Source organism: Capsicum annuum, chromosome 4 (genome assembly GCF_002878395.1).
Source record: "Capsicum annuum cultivar UCD-10X-F1 chromosome 4, UCD10Xv1.1, whole genome shotgun sequence".
NCBI lineage: Eukaryota > Viridiplantae > Streptophyta > Magnoliopsida > Solanales > Solanaceae > Capsicum > Capsicum annuum.
In genome coordinates this window covers 129,129,512-129,145,217 of record NC_061114.1, presented here as the reverse complement: position 1 = coordinate 129,145,217, position 15,706 = coordinate 129,129,512, and positions in this window count along the sequence as shown.

The following is a 15,706-nucleotide window of genomic DNA, read 5'->3' as shown; positions in this document are numbered from 1 at the left end:
TTAGGGACGCGTAAGGAGAATTTAAAGACTTAATTACTTTTAAAATAACTCAAAACAGAGTGTTTTTGACACCTAGAATTGACTTAGGCGGCTCCTAAGTGATCTCCTATGCTTGGGTTGGGCGGTGCCTAACCAATTGCCTATGCTTTAGTTAGGCGGCACCTAACCAATCGCCTATGCTTATTGTCTCTCACGAAAATGGGCATAACTTTTAGTTCGGGTATTGGATTAAGGCAAAATTGGTATCGTTGGAAAGATAATTCGATTATCTATAATTTGGTGGGTCTAAATCAGCCAAAATAACACATTAGCATCAATTTATGCTAGTTTAAAGATGACCCTTGCAAAATTAAACACTAAAACTTGATGGATTCAAAAACTCTTAGCTTGTATTACCTCAAGTGACTCATTTGAACATGCTTAATGCATCATAAGCTATATTATCACTAGGATATTCATGGTAAGTCATGTTCTCAAGTATGAATCACAGGATAGGATATTTCATATGTAGGAATACTTATTCATTTCCTAGCTTAGAAACATGCGGGGTATTACAACATCCAAATCCATCACACACGCGAAAAGCATATCCTCTAAAACCTTGATAGTCCGCTAGGACTTACCATTAGTCTAGGGGTGAAATGTTGTGCTATAATAAACTCAATTATCTAACTCATCCTAAAAAAACTTCAAAAGTGAGAAATTAACACCAAGCCTTGATCTGATATAATAGACACCGACATTCAATGATATCACATAATCTTGAAAATATTAATACAGTCTAGCTTCTCAACACTGAAGGAGACCTGTACTGGAAGGAAATGTATAAACTTGGTCAATCAATCTTTGATGACCCAAACACTATTAGATCCATGGAAAGTATGAGGAAACTCGGCCACGAAGTCCTTAGTGATCCATTTTTACTTCCACTCGTGAATGGGTAACCTCCAAAGCATCCACCAGACCAAATGCTCGACCTTTACCTGCTAACAACAAAGGCAATGAGTTACAGAATCTGCTACATCCTTTTTCATACCACCCCTCCAAAAATGCATCCCCATATTATGATACATCTAAGTCACTCATGGATTGATAGAATACCTTGAATAATGGGCTACCTCAAAAATCTATATAATCCTATATCTAACTCTTGTTACACAAACTCAACCCCTAATTCTTCAAAAAACATCCAAATATAGTGAGACTTTCTTAGCGTCACACACAACACCTTATCTCGAATCAATCTTAATCCCATATCATCAAATTGATGAGCTTGAATCTACTTCTTCTAGAAAGACCTAACCTCAAAAAATGCCAAAACACACACAGGTGTTAAAATACAAAGCCTAAAAATTTGGTTAGCTAAAGATTGAATCTCTAAGTCCAAAGGTCTCTCCTAGGCCAAAAGATATGCCAACCTACCCATACTAGTCGACTTTTGAGTCAAGGCATCTAACACCACATTTGCCTTTCCCAGATGATAGTGAATAGTCAAGTCATAATGGTACGGAACAAATGGTCATCTTATCTTTTGATGACATCTTTAGAGGCCAACACATAAAAGCTCAAGACTTGGTCCCCTTGAGGATACGAGGACATGCATGGAGGATCCATTTTGAGCATGCCATTAAACAAACTCGTGTGGGGAAGATTGTGTGGGGGCTTACATTTGATGCCAATTTATGACTACAAGTTTTGAAGTATGACCCCATCGTTTTGGAGCATTGAAGAAGCACCCTTCATTAAGGGTATTTTGGGGTGTGCACATGTTGAAGAAACAACCCATGACCTCTCCTTTTATTAAGGGTATTTTGGTATATTATACTATGTAATAAGCTGGGCTATATATAGTCTCTTATTAGGTTTTTTCTCTTTAGTTGTTTATTGATAAAAATATGAGACATTGAAAATCCTCTCTCTTGAGAGTAGACCACCTTAGTGTAGTTCTTAGTTAGGGCTTGGACTATCCATTGTAGCTTAGGGCTTGGAAAAGCCAATATTATTCTTTGCTTGGAAACGGTGGATCTTGAGGTGAGTTGATTCCCTTGGCGGTCACCATAAGAACTTGGTGCTTGTTAACTTATTTTGTAGAGGTTTTAGAGTTTAATTTACTCTTTAGTTGCTACATTATGTGTGCTCTTTGTGTCAAGTTATCTATCTTTTTTTCATTTAAGTTTGTGTTTGTTGTTTTAATTGGTGTCTTGTCGTGTGGATTGTTTTACGAAGATTGTGGACTATTTTGTTTTTATTTAGATACCATTTGGTATCATTTGATATCAGTGCCATCATTGATTTTGTTCCCATGAGATCAATCTTGGGCTTGCTAACTTGAAAAATCACAAAAATAGTGTTGGAAAAACTGAAAAATGCAAAAAAAAAAAAGTAATCTGTCCTGTTTTTGTGTTTGGGCCAAGATTTGAGGCTTGGTTTTCTTGTGTTTTTTTTGTGTTTTGTTGTTTCTAGTGTTAGTATCTTCTTCACTAACACTAATAGTCTATATCTAAATTTTGAGCTAAATCCAAGTGGTTCTTGAGTGTTGGAAGGTTGTTGATATTGTTGTTGAAGATTGGTGGCTGGAAAAATATTTTGTTAATGTTATTGTTGAAAAATGGTGTCTGGAAAAATGTTTTGTTGATGTTGTTGTTGAATATTAAAGCTTGAATATTTGTTGTTGATGTTTGGGAGGTCCAACATTAACCTTAGAACTCCAAGATTCAAAGTTGTGTTCTTGGTGTTCTTGGTGTTCTTCAACATCTTCATATCTTGTTGAAGAGAAAGTGGTTTGTTTGATCTAAAATCAAAGAAGAAAGAAGGTGTGGTATTTTTAGTTTTGAAACTCATTCCAAGACTATTATAAGATAATAAACGGGGCCAAAAGACTTTCAAAAAATCTTATTATCAAAAGAAATAAAGGGGTCTTCCCAAGACCTACAAAAGAGGAAAAAGGGACAAAGGCTTCAAAAGGTGTTTTGCCAAAAGGGTGAAAGAAAAGTCAAGCCTTTTATTTGAACATTGAAAAGTCAAGCCTTCTTGGACGGGTTTAAGGTTACCAAGAGGTTCAAAGTTGTCTTCTCCTAATTTGAATACCATGAATAGGTGTGGTGCGATATTCTTCCATTGACATACAATCATGTATGCTTAGGTGCCAATTGGTTTGCACAACATAGAGTTCCAAATATGTAAAATTTGCCTAATGTTGTAAGAGACTGGTGGGGAAATCACCTCATGACATACATACTGCCCGAGCCACAAAGAGAAGTGAATACTTACTCCAATCCAAATGCTTATGAGAGACAAAAGATTAAGAGAAGTAAGGATGTTCAAGGTGGTAATCCGAGAGTGGAAAAGGAGAGGTTGTGTGGAGCGAAGTGAGGGGATTGCCACCAAACTGAGCTAACATTGTTTGTCCTTCTATTTCTAAGGACATTTGTGTAGGTACTGACATGGCAAGTGAAGGAGAGCAATCCTGAAGTGAAGTTTTTGTCCAAGCTTGTGGCGGACCTTCACAAAACAGCAAAGGAGAGTCCACTCAAGAACTTCAAGGTAAAATAGCTAAGTCTTACACTTTTGTGCATATGAATGATAATTGTGTGGCTAGTAGCCTATTGAGTGTAAGTAGTAGCTTACTTATTTGTGAGTCTAATGATTCTTTGAATTTTGTTGATGATGTACATGTTGTGAGTGTGGATACACTAGTTGATCCTGTTGATGACCAAATTGACTCTTCTTGTGAGATCAGTTTATGTCCATCTAGTGTTGAAGCCTATATGTTGAATGGAAGTACATCGTCTTGTGTAATTGGTGTTGATCAACCTATTTGTCAAAATTTTCCACCACTTGAGTATGTGTGTGATGTGATTAATGAAACTCAAGTGAGTAAAGTATTTGAAAAAGTTGGTCAACAAAAGGGGAGTGAACCCGAGAGCTATTCTTGGGACAATCTTGTGCTTGAAACCGCTTTGAAACTTGATATTGATCTCTTAGAGAGTGAGGAACTTGCTTGTTCCAAATCTGACCATGGGTTGGATCATGCACTCTTTAGGTATAATTCTTGTTTGAAAATGATATAAACACTCCTAATAAGCCTAGTGGTGAAAAAGATGGTATAGATTACCTTGGAGGCTATAGCCTATATGTTAACCCACTATGGTGTGACATCATTCCTCCTAAAAATGGAAATCTCTTCTTGGAAGATGAGAGTACTCTTAAGGGTATGGAATGTGTAGTATTGGAAGTTACTCCTTCTACTTTGTGTGACTTTATTGTTGAGACTACTCATGGTGATGATTGGGAAACTAGTAGTGAGTACACACATGAGGGCACATTAGTAGAAGTCGACTTGAGTGATACTTTTTTCTCCTCACTATTTTCTTTCAATCATATGTATGCTATTGTAGAGAGTATGTCATTTAGTTTGGGTGGAGACCGCGAGAAAGGGGAGTGTTGTCTAGACTCGTGTCTATGGCCACCGACTTACCATACTTAATTTACACTAACTCCCGATGCTCTCGAAACTCCTGTAGGTATGCCATTTCTAATCACCACTTATATGCTACCTGAGTATATGCCTCCAAGTACATCTACATGGTCGGGTTCTGCACCATCTATGGGTGGAGATAATTTGCAAAATACAGGTTAATGCAGTAAAAATTTGCAAAATTGGTGAAGCTACAAAGGTGGTTTCAAAAATATTTAGATAAATAGGCGTCAAAATTCAAGCCTTTTGTTAGTAAAATTATAGTTGAGGAAATCCGTCCATTCCAAAATATTCAGACTAGGATGGAGAATGTGGAATACCACATCAGCAAAAGGCTAGATGCACTATCCCTCCCTGATCTTGCCAAACTCATGGTAGAATTTGAGCAGGCAAAGGCTGATATAGCAGGGTTAAAAGGAAGGAAGCCACAGTAGACTGTTTTTGACCTAACCTTAGTGGTGAGTGACAATGATGAAGGTATTGTGGACTTAATAGGAAGACTAGTGAAAGAAAAAGGAAAGCAGGACATGGATGAGTGAGCAACAAGCAAAGCTAAAAAGAGGAGAAATAGAGTAGCAATGATCCCGGAGCAACAAGAACAACAAGATATGAAGTTAGCTTGAAATTTATCAAGGAAAGATGAAGAAAATAAAAAGAAGAAAGCAAAAGATGAAGTAGCAAGAGTAACCACTAGTACTGCCCCAGCAAGGGGGGAAAGTTCAGACTTTGTCTGAGAGATAATTTCTCCTATTTTGGAGGGTGGTTTGGAGTGCCCCTACAACCATAGGGGACAACATTGCACTAGTTGAGGACGTAGGAGCCTCACCATACTTCACAGACACCTTAGATAAATAAGAGAAAATACAAGAATACCCACTCCTTTGTACTTTGATTTAATTCTTTGAGGACAATGCGTATATTTTTCTATGGGGGGTGGTATACTTGTACCATGAAGGGGTTGTGTTGCCGATATTATTAACCCTACAAAGTTCTATCTAGGGGAATTGACATGTCTAGGATTATGTTAAGTTCACATTTTTCTTTTCTAGGTTTAACTTTGGGCTTGCATTTTTCTTCTTCTTAAGTCTTGTTATGTTGTTAATGTTGGTCCATGAAATTAAAGTGTTGTTTGTGTTAGTATATTATTGTTAATATGGATGATGAATGATGTTGACATCAAGCTATGACTATTTGCATGTGATTGTTTACTTTTTCCTCCTAGGATATATTATCAACTATTAGTGAATCTGTAGTTGGCATTAACCTGCAAATATACATGACATGTGATGCAAATCTTAAGAATAGTAGAATGAGTTTAAATCAGTTGTTGTTGTGTGTTCGAGTATCAGTTACTACAGTGTGCGGAATTATTTGTATTAGTTCTTATATAGTATAGTACCTAGAACTTTCCTAGCTCAATTGATGTTGTTTTGTAGTTGATGAGATAAGAAGGGATGGCGGGCCACCTTGTACTTTTAGTCCACTTACCCAAAGTAATTAACCCTACCAAAAATAATTTTCCATTTTTTAACCCTTCTATGAGCCTTTGTTAATTTTTCTTCATCCCCAAGAATTCTAGTTAACTCTCTTTAAGCTGTTGACATCTAGCTATAGCCCTGGCCCAATAATGGGCAATGTGTACCAACACTTAGGCAAAACACATAAGTTGAGGGTGACTATTGTAGGGCTGTTAGCTGTCTGATGGAAAGTTGGTCTAGAATTTGAATTAGAGCATTTAGCCCTTGCCTATTCAAGATAATATGCACCTTGACTTATTGCATCAGAGTAAGTTGAGGGTGGTTGATGCTCATGTCTATAAAAAAAGGGAGGGGTTATTGTGGTGAAGCATGAATGAACAAGAAAAGGGTAAGTGAGCTAGTAAAGCAATGGCCTTGGTAGGAAGAATTCAAAGGCAAAGAGAGTTAAAGCATAGTAGTTAGTTACTTTTTACCTAAATTCCTTCCTGACCTAGCCTGATACCTCATTACTATCCTAGAAATGACCTACTTGATATTGGAACTTAGCTATAAGGGGGCATTGGATGATAAAGGCAATCTTATAGGTTCATGTACTATGTTTGTAACTTCTTTAATGAGTGAGAGAGTTTTGATTTATATCAACAAAATTTAATGAGTGGTGGATCTCCTTGGCTGTAAGAAAAACCTGAGTTACACTTAATTTGGCTGATCTCTGTAGATTCTTGTATCCATATTTGTGTAGATGAACAGAATTTGAAACAATCCCAGTTATGGACTCTAATATATTAAACCATATGATTTGGATGACAAGTGAATGGTTGTGTAAAAATTGGTTCAATAGTAAATGCCCGTCATTGTATTGTTCATATTTCCAATTTGGTGCTGAGTTGCTTGAGGACAAGCAATTATCTTAAGTTGAGGGTGTTGATGTTCCGGCTTTTGATGGAAAATTTTGCGTCTTTTTCTTGTGAAAATTGTATGTTTTCAAGCAACCAAGATTGCATTTAATGCTGAATTTTAGTGTTTCAGGGTAAGGAGCTAGCTGAAGAAAAAGACTTAGAAAAGTAGTAGAAAAGCACTACTGACGGTTAAAATGGTGGACACCAATCTTCCGATGGACCACCAGTTTAACCGTTAGGGCCAAACAGAATAAAGGGTTTCAAAGACTTAGCGACGGCCCATGTGGTGGACTACCAGTCTTGTGATGGACCACCACTTTGGTCGTCAGTGCTAAACAGAACTTGACTCTTCAGGATCATTAACGATAGCCCATGTGGTGAACCACCAGTCTTACGATGGACCACCACTTTGTCCGTCAGTGCAATACAGAACTTGACTTTTCAAGATCAGTAACGACGGCTCATATAGTGAACCATCAACATTGCAATGGACCACCACTTTGGCCATCAATTTGGATGCATTCTTTTTAAATTTGAATTTTAAATCCTTTTTACCAGGGAACATATAAATACCTAGTCTTAGGTTTTATTAGGTATCTTTTTAACTTTTATGAGAGTTTTCCATACTAGAAAACATATTGTACATAGTATTTCTCTGAGATTTATTCTAGAATTGTGGAGCTAGATTCCACTATAATTATCTCCATTGAAGATAGAAGAACAATAATTGTGACTTTTGTAAGTAAATTTTGAATTAATTTATGAATAACACAATGACTTCTTCTCTTTGTGTGATGGAGATGTGTGGCTAAGCTCCCATAACTAGGGTTATGGAACCCTTGATGTGAATAGTTTATTGGGGGTTGTGAATCTAGTAGATTCCCATGATTAATTGATATTGCATAAAACCTTCTTCACTTTAATGACTTTTCTTGGTTGCAAACTTGAAAAGTGAGCCCAAGAACAACACTTGTTTGAATAGGAAAGTGTTTGTTGGGAAAAAAATGATTTATATAAATCTAAAGACTTTAACTTTTGATAGAGGGTAGATGTCTTAAGAGGGTCAACCCATGTGAGAATATAGTTTAATACATAATACGTTCCTGAAGTTTGAAAGAATTAAGTGATAAGATACTCATTTAGGTTGAGAAACTAATGGGTATACCATAGAATTCAATTACTCTTGCAGTTAGAATTGTTCATTGGGAATTCTAAATTGTTCACAACCCTAGCTGCTTAAGCATCTTGGTAACCATAACTCTAGTTTGACTACTCACTTTGAATTACTATTTGCAACACAATCGACATTTCGATTACTTTTTGTGACAAACATTTAAATACAGTTGTTAAATCAAAACCCCCAATTTATTCTGGAACACTTGATCAATAGTATAATAACAACCACAATACTTAGTGAGCATAGTATTTCCTGTGGGATTTAACACACAACCCAGTTGGGTTCTATATTTGACAACGACCACTTACACTTTCTAGCGAGAGTTGTAATTTTGGTGTATCATATGGTCATCAAGACCACCCTCATATCGGCAAATATGAGTTTACAATGTCAGTCCCCCTAGGACCTCCACCTTCCACGACTTTGCTACTCAACCCCCTTTAAGGTTAATTAAACCTTTTAAACATAACCACACCATTTACCAAGGTGTCTTTTAATTAGGCATAACCATTGGTATCATCATACAAAATTTAGATCTTGCATGTCTATTACATTACACCATGTAAACCATTAAACAAAATTAAACTCCACCATTTCCAATTAAACAATAACCATTTATAATCAAACCATGATCACCAAGGACTTTTCAAAAGCATATGAAATCAGCAAAAACCAATTCATGTTTCTTTAACTATTTATGCAATGTACAGTTTCCAAGAATAGTCAAACTATGTGACAAAATCATTCTCATTGATAATTTCAAAAATAGGTTAAGGTCATGCCACTATCAAAGCCAAAATCATCAGATTTTGGGGCTCAACAATGACCTCTCAATTAAATAACCATTCCTATACACTAACATGCTGAAAACCATAATTAAGACATGAAAAACCATAATCAAATCATGAGAAACATTAATCACCCTTTCTCTAAAAACCATCACAATACAATGAAATTCATACATTAAAACATATTCCTTAGTAAAATAACAATGACGGAAGAGTCACATGCCTTAGACACGAAGAAGTACGGAGAGAAACTACCCTTGAAAACCTTAATCGATTATCTTGATGAAACCCTAGCTTTTACTTGAACAGAGAGTTTGAAATATAATTTGGAAGTTTTTAATAGGGAATATTTGTTAATGATGTCCCACAAGGTCATTTAGGTCATGGCCTCACAGGAAGTTAAAAGGGGAAATGTCAAGAATGCCCCAACTTAAAACTTTAAAAAATTTATAGGTGGTTACGAGTCGAACCCCATGACTCGTGACCAAAACATACGACTCATACCCTTGAGTCGTCACCAAAGACAGTGAGTTGTAAACCAACACACTTTCAACCATATGACTCCATGATCCTACTCATTACCAGACCATACGACTTATATGGTCTAGTCACACCTAGGGTAGAAACCAAAGGGATTGGACAATAGAAAACATACATCTCAACCTTATCACTCATATCCTAGCCTCACAGCTCTTAGTGAGCCATTTGTTCTCAAAGAAAAGTCAAATCAATAAGTTACTAATTTAGGAAAGGTTTGACCCTACAACCCATCACCACCCCCAAGGACTAGTGCCACCAAGTCGTTACCATAATAGAAATCAAACCATAGCCCACTGGACAACTCACAACAAGGGTCACCTGAACCGTACCCACACCAACAACTCATGTTATGAGTCATTACTAAAGAAGTGAGCTCAAAGATCAGGAAATTTCTAAGAGCTAAAACCTAGGATGTTTCGGGCATAGAAGCGTATCATTATAATGTTATTCTGCAATTGAACCGGGTTTATATAGTCAACATCATAATCATTCTCTTTCCTTGTCGGGCATATAAGTATATTATCATAATTATACTTTAGCCTTTACATAAGGGCATAGAATCATAATCATCCTCCGACCTTACCGAGCATAAAAATATATCATCATAATCAACAACAGATATATATAACTACAGTACTATAATCTATAATTGTGTTTCAACAAAAATTCATATCATCATTACATCTTCCTCCTCTGTCCCATAAAAAAGAGATATGTATATAGATATATAATAGGTACATGAGTTAAGCTAAGGCTAAAAAGAGTGTAAATCCATAAATCCATTGCCTGGGAAAAACTTTGGGACTACACCATTATAAAAGTATAAAAAGGGTTGGAATCTCTCATGACTAGAGTAAATAGTAGTATCGAATCATAGATAAGAATTCGTCATGATCAAATCTATAAAACAACATTTTTAATCTCTTTACACACAGTTTATTCATTAAGATAGGCAATTATTGTTATGAAGTAATCAGTCTTAAGGTGAAAAGTGTGTTTTAACCCATATTTAGGAAAAGTAGTATTACAATTATATTTTAGCTGGAATCATATCATTTATCGATTTAATGATCATCAATGTACCAAGTATATGAATTCCTCCACCAGTATTCAAACAATGGAATCATAAGAATCAATATATCTATACACTACAACCACACCCTTTACAAGGACAAACACTTCCCAAATATCCAGCAGATATCATAACATGGCCTTGGGCCCAATAATGTTTTTGAATAATTACAATATCATAATCATGGCTGTAGGCCCTCATAAATATCCAAAACCCATATCAATAGTCATATTAGTAAGCCATCTCGTATTTATAAGCCATAACATAACTATGAGGCATATCACATCACGAGGTTATAAATTATATCTATGAGGCATATCTTACCTATAAGGCATCTCTTATATATGGGCCATATATCATAACTATCAGGCATATCACATCTATAGGGAATCTCATATCTATAGGCCATATATCATAGCTATGAACCATATCACATCTAAAAAGCATCTCATATCTATAGTCCATACATCATAACTATGAGGCATATCAAATCTATAAGGCATCTCATATCTATCGACCATATTTCAAAAGTATTAGGCATATTATTCTATAAGGTATCTCATATTTATTAGCCATATATCATAACTATGAGGCATATCATATGTATAAGGCATCTCATGTCTATATTATTAACCATGTCGATGGACCACCTCATAAATCAAGTTCAAAACCCATATAATAACTACAAGCCATTAAACATGATTTGGGAAAATCATCTTTATTCACCACATCATGAAGTAACCTTATACTAAAGGCTCAATATTGTGAACTATGTCTAACATGCATAAATAAATCCATAAGGGTTAACATATGTCCTTGCCTAAGATGGGTAAGAGGAACCCACTTCTAATCCTTGAGCTCCAAATTTTAGCAATTTCTACCCCAGACATGGTTAAAGTATCTAAATTGACTTCTGGATAGCCCATAAACCATAATCAATCCTAAGATGGGAATTCCACCTAGAACATGAGCAATTAAGTCAACTCCACATGAATTATGGTTTAAAGGTCACCAAATAGACCACATAAGGATATTCATACTAATCATGGTTCCAATACTAAGTTACATCCCAAATCTAGCAGAATATCATAATCATTCTATGAATTAGCTCCATCTAAAAGAAGGAAATAGAATCTTAAAAGTGTAATAAGCATTTTGCCTTACAAGTCAAATAATTCAACTAATCCCCAGACCTCAATAATCATGAATAATTCATAGTGATCTACCCATCATCAACATTAAAATTCACATGCAATATATATAACACATTATCTAGTGAAGAAGAGTAGACAAATTCCTACCTTGATGTCAAACCACAAATCTTTAAATCGTTCACCAAACATTAGTCTTCACTCCACGATTCCAAAATGCTGGTAAGCCATCAAAATCATAATCTACTCATCATTAGGAGTTAAATGAGACTAAAAATTACCATATAACTGCATTAAGAATGTGTTCGAGGAACCCATAAATTAAATCAAAAATTAAACCCTACACGAAGTTCCTCAAAGGATAAGAAATCAAACGTTCACCAAATGTTAGTCTTTATTCCATAATCCCAAATGCTGCTACTATATTAACATCATAATATACGCGTCATTAGGCGTCAAATAAGACTCAAATGGCCATATAATAGGTCGGGTCAAATTTTAGGTTAAGAACGTACCCGAGGAACCCATAAACGAAATCAAAAATTAAACCCGTCATGAGGTTTCTCTAAGGATAAGAAAGTTGTTCTCAAAAGTATTGCACAAGCAGTGTACAATTCGGGTCTCAAATCAGCCCTTAAATATTATAAAATCAAAGCCTTAATTTTTAAGAATTCATCAAGGAATTGAAGAAATCTTACCATGATTTTAAAGGGGAATCACAAAATAGTCGATAGCCAAGATCCCCAAATTATCTACGAGCTTCAATCCAACTTAATCTCATGATTTAGGGTTTAAGATCTCAAAAAATAGAAGGAGAATGGCAAATTTTGGGACATAAGGGGTCTTTTTATACCCATACCAGCTACTCAGGTTCCTCTATCATGACCCAAGACATGCGATCGTAGCTTCTTAAAGCTGAACATGCGAGATGTGATTGCATCCTGTAAGCCATGATTGCAGAACTTTATCTTCCAAGGGTACCATAATTACGGCCCTTGGCTTGCAATAGAAGCTTCACTAGATGACAGCTGAAACTCTGAAAATCTTCCAAGTCTCTGCCAAGCCTTCAAGATTCATCCAGAATCTCACACATGCAAATAAACTATGTAACCATAAAAAATTTGATAGTCCAAACTCAGTGGTGCAATAGGATTTTCCATCCGAGGTCAAAATGAGCTTGGTTGTTTTGGGACCCAAACCAAAGATCCACCTCGCCTAAAATCAATGCTTTAGGGTTTATGGCACTGTCGAAATCCTAATCTGAGGTCATCAACTAGCAGATTTGGTTCGAGACCAAATCTTTAATATAGAAAGCTCCAAAATAGGGAAATGAGCCTAAATCCAAATAAACTCTCCGATCAACAAACCGACAGTTTGGACAAGTCATAAATGACTTGTAGCCACTGTGGGAAGGCATAAAACACCAAAAATTCATGAAAATCTTGGAAATGACTTGGAGGGTCATTACACTATCCACTACTAAAAGGACTTTCATTCACAAAAATTAAGGATAGAAAGATCACAAAAGCTTGAAAGGATGAGGTACTAGGCCTGTATGCTCCAAGCACAAATTCCTAGATAACCTCTAAGAAGAAATGATACTTTCAAGGGATTTTGACATAGGTATCCCTTTTTTAACCAACTCTCTAAGTAGCCTCTAATTCAATCGAGGGAGGTTGATACATCAAAATCATAGACCAAAACACACTAATACCATCTCAATACCCACACAAATCAACAATGCATATCCAAGAACAAAGAAAACCAGGGTATGAGTCATACACCTAACTCCAATTCAAAATATAACTTTTCATTACTATTCCACACCTGCTATCCTCTTCCAATCAGGAGGAAAAACACCTAAGTCCGATCCACACAATCTTATCAGAGAAAACTCAAAGAACTGAGGTTGATCTATTTAAAGTACATATAGCAAGCATGAGAATAAGCCTATAAGGCACTACTTGGGCACACCATAGAGATAACCAAGGAATGCAATGATTTCCAATGCTACAACTAGTTCAGATTATCCTCAAAAATAAAATCTAGGAGTCCAAGGCATAACTACTTAACACAAAATGATCCATTACAGGGTATCCCTTCAGTAGAGAATGAAGCCATGTTGAATCCAACTTAAGTATATTAGCCTCACTGAGTAAATCATCCAATAAATCTCAAAGAAAATTAAAGACCTAAGTTTAAAGCTTTTGGAACCAATATCGGGTCCATAGACTATCATCTAAACACAAATCAACCATAATCCATTCAATGTCTAGAATACCGAATAAGTAACCACAGAGTAGGCTCAACCATTCTACAAATAAAATCCAAACTAAGACAAATAAAAATAAAGGTTGCAATAAAGCTCTACAACTCCAAAATGAATTCTTAACAACAAATATGAATCACTCGGTCTCAAATACCAAAGCCAAATCTAAAGACAGGTAGTCATTTATACTCCAAATCTATCATATCTTTCAAACTACCATTCCAAGGTGATAACTCAGAAACTGAGCCAGTAAGTCTAGATAAATGTCAACTACTTAAATAAATCGTAGTATCCAAATCTAACATATCCGAGCTAAATTATACCGAGCAAAAATAAAAACATAATTAAAGGACAGAATCATAATACAAGATAAATCACCAACTGAAAACACAAAAAATCAACTCCATATCTGCTGGAGGGCTTGAACTATCAAAACATACTCAAGAACTCCCAACGCTACAACTCATGCTAGTAATAGCAAAAACTTTTGTAATTAAAAGAAATACAACTTATCCTGAAACTAATTGATCTAATACTCCATCTTGGCAAAATATACTCATTGGCAAATATCACTAAGGGAAAGTACTCCACCAAATCTTATTAGGTCAAAAAAATTATGAAATAGGGATTTCCTAAATCCACCCAAGTAGGACAATCATAACTCAAACAAATAAAGAATTATCTCACTGAGGAATGAAGTACTAAGACTGACACTTAGCTCAAGGTTAATATCACTACAAAAAAATGAAACAACAACTCAAGATAAAGAATTTTAAATGTTCCAACTCAAGAAGCGATCATATGAAATACTACCTACCTCTAACTTTCAAACTCTAGTTTAGACAAGAATCACATCATGACAAGAAAAGGGCATCTAATCTCTACACTAATACCATGAGAAAACCATCACAAAGAGATAAATCAAATAAATCTAACAGATGAATCTAGGATATTTTGATATCAACATCAAAACCACTATTAAGCAATAAAATAGACACAAAAAAGAATGAAAACTAAAATGGTCAAGCTCAAAAATAGGCAACATAGAAAGGGATAGCAAAAGCATTAATATTCACAACCTAGGAGGCAAGTCTAATAATCCCAAACTCAAGAATGACAATATAACTAAATTGCCAACTCTAGAACCATAATAGAATCATAGAAGGTCAACTTATCTTTGATACCACAATACATTCTCAATCAATCAAGCACAGCTAACCAAGAGGAAAATGACTAATTCTCACTTTGCTATAAGAACAAAACCTCCCAGCAAGATATTACTACTTAAGTCATTGAATATGAACCGTAAAGAATGGAATTCTAACCAGATAACACTAGTCTAAACAACTACTCAGTGAGAATCAATAGCATCAACAATCACAACAATAACAACAACAATATAAACATCAATACTATAAATAGGAGGTACCAAAATAAACACAATAAAAAGTACAACTCAAAGGCCATAATAAGGCCATTATGCTAAGGTAAATGGGACTCGAACCCAAATGCTACACCCAAAGGGAGGAAGTGTTAATACAGATCAACTATCCACTTCTAAATAAAATAAACTGCGAGGGTAGTCATATAATCATGAATTTAATTACAAGGAACATAATAACCAATATGAACTCATTAAGGTATATAATCAATGATGGGTATGAAAACCACAACACATAATAAAAAAGATAAATATAGGAAATAAAAGCACACCTATCATGGTGAAATCCGCAATCATATGCCTAATGGGTCTATAGGAGAATAAGTCTGAATAGGTCCAAACTCGGACTGACTAATAGAATCATCAACAGGGACACCAAGCGCACTATCTCTAACTAAAGGTGCTACAACATCA